This window comes from Eleutherodactylus coqui, chromosome 1 (assembly GCF_035609145.1).
Source record: "Eleutherodactylus coqui strain aEleCoq1 chromosome 1, aEleCoq1.hap1, whole genome shotgun sequence".
In the NCBI taxonomy this organism is placed as follows: Eukaryota; Metazoa; Chordata; class Amphibia; order Anura; family Eleutherodactylidae; genus Eleutherodactylus; species Eleutherodactylus coqui.
The window spans coordinates 360,761,626-360,767,625 of record NC_089837.1 but is presented as its reverse complement, the minus strand read 5'-3'; positions in this window follow the sequence as shown (position 1 = coordinate 360,767,625).

Here is a 6,000-nt window from a genome sequence, read left to right as displayed (position 1 = left end):
TCCTATACTGCTGCTTCGGAATTGTTACTGGGGCCTGTCTTGAGTGCTACTATTACTGAAATGGAACTAATACTGTGCTCCCCCTATAATGCTGCTAGTGATATGTTAGTAGGGCCTGTCCTAATGCTACGGCTGAAATGTTACGAATTCTGGGCTCTGCCTATACCGCTGCTAATGGTATGTCTCTGGGGTGTGGAAACAGAGGCTTCCCAAAGACATGATGGCGGCGAGGCCATTTCCCACCAACGCGGTTACTGTTAAGGTGCATATAACCACGGACACGTAGAGAGGACACGTAGTGCCTCAAAAACATCCCCCTCCTCCTCCAACAATGAAAACATTCTTGGCAAATGCCTTTGCATTGGTTCGTCTGGTGGCAGTCCAAGAATTTCACCTTTACCGACACAACAAGAGAGCCCCCCCACCATCCCCCCGCCACGGCCCACTTAATCCTGGCCACATTCCGAAAGCCAACAAAATACAACCGTGCTACTAGGTCCGCAGTCACCACCACATTACCACCAACGCGGTTACTGTTAAGGTGCATATAACCACGGACACGTGGAGAGGACACGTAGTGCCTCAAAAACATCCCCCTCCTCCTCCAACAATGAAAACATTCTTGGCAAATGCCTTTGCATTGGTTCGTCTGGTGGCAGTCCAAGAATTTCACCTTTACCGACACAACAAGAGAGCCCCCCCACCATCCCCCCGCCACGGCCCACTTAATCCTGGCCACATTCCGAAAACCAACAAAATACAACCGTGCTACTAGGTCCGCAGTCACCACCACATTACCACCAACGCGGTTACTGTTAAGGTACATATTACCAGTCTGACTGGGGCATACAGACACCTTGACAGAATGAATAGTGTGTGGCACATAGGTTCCCCATTGCAATGCCCACGTGTGCAGCTCCTGATGGAGGTGGCACAGGATTGGATTTCTCATTGCTTCTGTACAGAATTGTGGGCTATCGCCCCACCACTTTTAAAGAGGGTCGCTGCCTAGCCGTGCCAACCCTCTGCAGTGTGTGCCTGCAGTTCCTCCTCATGGCAGACGCACTTATAAATAGACATGAGGGTGGTGTGGCATGAGGGCAGCTGAAGGCTGCGCAGGGACAGTTTGGTGTGCGCTGTGGACACTGTGTCGTGCAGGGGGGAGGGGGGTTGGGCAGCATGTAACCCAGGAGAAGTGGCAGCGGAGTGTCATGCAGGCAGTGATTGTGCTTTGTTGTAGCTAGTGTGGTACTTAGCTAAGGTATGCCATGCTAATGAGGGCTTTTCAGAAGTAAAAGTTGTTGGGAGGGGGGGGGCCCCACTCTTGCCGGTATTGTGGCTTAATAGTGGGACCTGGGAACCTGAGATGCAGCCCAACATGTAGCCCCTCGCCTGCCCTATCCGTTTCTGTGTCGTTCCCATCACTTTCTTGAATTGCCCAGATTTTCACACATGAAAACCTTAGCGAGCATCGGCGAAATACAAAAATGCTCCGGTCGCCCATTGACTTCAATGGGGTTCGTTACTCGAAACGAACCCTCGAGCATCGCGATAAATTCGTCCCGAGTAACGAGCACCCGAGCATTTTGGTGCTCGCTCATCTCTATTAACTAACAAACTAGACCAAATAATGAAGATGCAGATTGAGGGACCTCAAAAATAACAGTTCAGACATCAAATGGGAGAAGTTTAAAAACATCCTAATTACCTCATATGGGCAGTTTAAAAATAAAAGTAAAAAATAAAAGAACTACAAGTTTAAAAATAAAAGAACTACAAGTAGAAAGAAACCAATGTGGCTCGACGAGACTCTAAGGGCAACAATAAGCGAAAAAAGAAAGCATTTAAATTACTAAAACAAGAAGGCAGCAAAGAAGCACTAAAAATATACAGGGAAAGAACAAATTATATAAGGAAAAGATTAGAGATGAGCGAGCAGACTCGAGATGCTCGTTACTCCAGACGAACACCACGCGATACTCGAGTCAATTGCATTTCCCTTCCCCGCATGTTTAGCACCATTTTCTAGCCACTAAACATGCGGAGAAGGCATTACCACTTCCTGCTGTGACATGCCAGCCCTCTGCCCGCCAAGAGCAGTGAGTGGCTGGGCCGATCAGGTGACCGCCGAGTACTTAAACTGGCTCACTTAAGAAGCATGCTGACAGTGGTTAGGGAAAATGCTGATGCTTATACAGGGAAAGTGTTAGAGTGGGATCCTGTCTTTAAGAACCCCAACGGTCCTTCTAGGGCTACTCCTCATCGTGTGCATTACAGTTGTGGCTGTCTGGGAGCAGTAGTGCACCAATTTTTTTTTTTTTAAAGCATCTATGCCTCTGCAGAGCATTACAGCTATAGCATTCTCAGTCTGCAGTGCATTAGGCAGAGGTCTCACCGCGAAACATTTCTCTAATATTTCCTGGGACACTGCAGATCATTGCAGCTATACCGTCCTATGTGTGCAGTGCCATAGGCAGAGGGCTCACTCTCATCGCTAAATAGTACACAAATATTTCCTGGCCCACTGCAGATTATTGCAGCTATACCATTCCATATGTGCAGTGCCTTAGGCAGAGGGCTCACTCTCACCGCTAATAGAACGCAAATATTTCCTGGCCCACTTCAGATCATTGCAGCTATACCAATTTATGTGTGCAGTGCCTTAGGCAGAGGGCTCACTCTCACCGCTAAACAGTACGTAGTAGTGCACCCTTCTTTTTTTAACGCATCTAGGCCTGTGCAGAGCATTACAGTTTTACCGTTCTCAGTCTGCAGTGCATTAGACCGAGGTTTCACCGCGAAACAGTACTCTAATATTTCTAGGCCACTGCAAATCATTTCAGTTATACCGTTCTCAGTCTGCAGTGCATTACGCAGAGGTCTCACCGTGAAACAGTACTCTAATATTTCCTTGGCCACTGCAAACCATTTCAGTTATATCGTTCTCAGTCTGCAGTGCATTACGCAGAGGTCTCACTGTGAAACAGTACTCTAATATTTCCTTGGCCACTGCAAACCATTTCAGTTATACTGTCCTCATTCTGCAGTGCATTACGCAGAGGTCTCACCGTGAAGCAGTACTCTAATATTTTCTAGGCCACTGCAAAGTATTACAGCTCTGCCATGGTGCAGAGCGTCTCACAGTACCGTTTCCTTGGTGTGTGGGGGGGGAGGGGGGGAGATAGCCATAGGTATCAGCGCAAGACAGCGGGTTAATTTTTTCAACTTACAGCATAGAGCCTCAGCTATCTACAAGTCTCTGTGTGTTGTGAATTAGCCACAGTTGTCAGCGCTGTATAGTGGGGTCATTTATTTGGGCCCTGCTCTAGCCTTAATCCGCCATGATGAGGAGTAGGGGTAAGGGTCGAGGACATGGACGCGGGCACCGGCGTCCAAGTAAGTGTGGGGGCACAGGCCGAGTTACTGGGTGGGGTGAATCACAGTTGACTGCTGAGGGATTAGGAGAGAGCCACATTTCTGGGCTCCCCAGATTCATATCACAATTTGCGGGTCCGCGTGGTAGACCCTTATTACAAACAGAGCAGTGCAAGCAGCTCCTGTCGTGGATAGCAGAAAATGCGTCCAGCAATGTATTGACCATCCAGTCTTCTACGCAGTCCACTACTCACGGGCTAGAGACTGCAACTATGAATCCTCTGGCTGCTCCTCCTTCCTCCCAGCCTTCTCACTCCATTAAAATGACATATTCTGAGCAGGCAGACTCCCAGGAACTGTTCTCTGGTCCCTGCCCTGAGTGGGAAAAAACGGTTCCTCTCTCCCCTGAGAAGTTAGTCGTGACTGATACCCAACCTCTGGAAAGTTCCCGGAGTCCTGGTGATGAGGCTGGGGGCTTCTGGCAACTATCTCAAGAGCTTTTTGTGGATGAGGATGATGAGACACAGTTGTCTGTCAGTGAGGTAGTTGTAAGGACACTAGGTCTGAGGGAGGAGCGCACAGAGGATTCAGAGAAAGAGCTGCTAGACGATGAGGTAACTGACCCCACCTGGCTTTCTAAGCCTACTGAGGACAGGGCTTCAGAGGGGGAGGCAAGTGCAGCAGCAGGACAGGTTGGAAGAGCCGGTAGAGTGGCCAGGGATAGAGGCAGGGTCCGAGCGAAGAATCTCCCAAATGTTTCCTAAAGCACCCCCTTGCGCCAAGCCTCCATGCAGAGGGCTAGGTGTTTAAAGGTGTGGATGTTTTTTAGTAAGAGCGCGGACGACGGACAAACTGTGGTGTGCAACCTGTGTCGCACCAAGATCAGCCGGGGAGCCACCACTACCAGCCTGACCACCACCAGCATGCACAGACATATGATGGCCAAGCACCCCACAAGGTGGGACGAAGGCCATTCACCGCCTCCGGGTCACACCACTGCCTCTTCCCCTATGCCACAACCTGCCAAACAGATCCAATCCCCCTCGCAGGACGCAGGCACAAGCAGCTCCTGGCCTGCACCCGCATCCTCACCTCCACTGTCCTCCACTCCATCCAGCATTGTCTCTCAGCGCAGCATTCAGCTGTCGCTAACACAAGCATAGGAGCGAAAGCGCAAATACGCCGCCACCCACCCGCATGCACAAGCTTTAAATGTGCACATTAGCCTGGAGATGCAGCCATACAGGCTTGTGGAAACGGAGGCTTTCAAAAACATGATGGCAGTGGCGGTCCCGCGCTACTTGGTCCCCAGTTGCCACTATTTTTCCCGGTGTGCCGTCGCCGCCCTACACCAGCACGTCTACCACAACATCAATCGTGCCTTCACCAAGGTGGTTACTAGGAAGGTCCACTTAACCACGGACACATGGACAAGTACTGGCGGGCAGGGACACTATATCTCCCTGACGGCACATTGGGTGAACTTGGTGGAGGCTGGGACTGAGACAGAGCCTAGGACCACTCACGTCCTACCCACACCCAGAATAGTGGGTCCTTCCTCGGTGCTGGTATCTGCAGAGTTTTATGCCACCTCCTCCTCCGCCACCTCCACCTCTCAATTAAGAAGTGTAAGCACGTTGCCAGCATTCGGTAGCGTGGCAGCACAGCGGTGGGCAAGCATCAGCAAGCCGTGCTGAAACTAATTAGCTTAGGTGACAAGAGGCACATGGCCCCCGAGCTGTTGCAGGGTCTGACAGAGCAGACCGACCTCTGGCTTTCGCCGCTGAGCCTCCAACTGGGCATGGTCGTGTGTGACAATGGCCGTAACCTGGTGGCGGCTCTGCAGCTCGGCAGCCTCACACACATGCCATGCCTAGCCCCCGTTTTCAATCTGGTGGTTCAGCGGTTTCTGAAAAACTACCCGCACTTGTCTGACCTACTCGGCAAGGTGCACCGCGTCTGCACACATTTCCGCAAGTCCACCACAGTTGCTGCCACCCTGAGAACCCTGCAACGTTGGTTTCAGCTACCAGAGCACCAACTGCTGTGCGACGTGCCCACACGCTGAAATTCTGCGCTGCACATGTTGGCCAGGCTGTACTAGCAGTGTAGCGCAATAGTGGAATACCAGCTGCAACATGGACGGTGGAGTGGTAGTCAGCCTTCGCAATTCTTTACTGTAGAATGGGCATGAATGGCAGATATTTGCCAGGTCCTCGGAAACTTTGAGGGGCCTACCCAAATGTTGAACGGCGATGCGGCCATCATTAGCGTTACCATCCCGCTGCTTTGCCTGATGAGAAGTTCGCTGCTAAGCATAAAAGTCGACACTTTGCGGTTGGAACAGGAAACGGGGGGTGACAGTATATCGCTTGATAGCCAGACCAACCTCATGTCCATATCTCAGCGGGCTTTGGAGGAGGAGGGGGGGTGAGGAGGAGGGGGAAGAGACTGCTGGCCACACTGCAGAGGGTAGCCATGCTGCTTGCCTCTCATCTGTTAAGCATGTATGGGCTGAATAGGAGGAGGAGCATTCTGAAAGTCATCCTCCTAGTGAGGACAGCGATGTGTTGCGCACTGGGACCCTGGCACACATGGCTGACTTCATGTTAGGCTGCCTTTTCC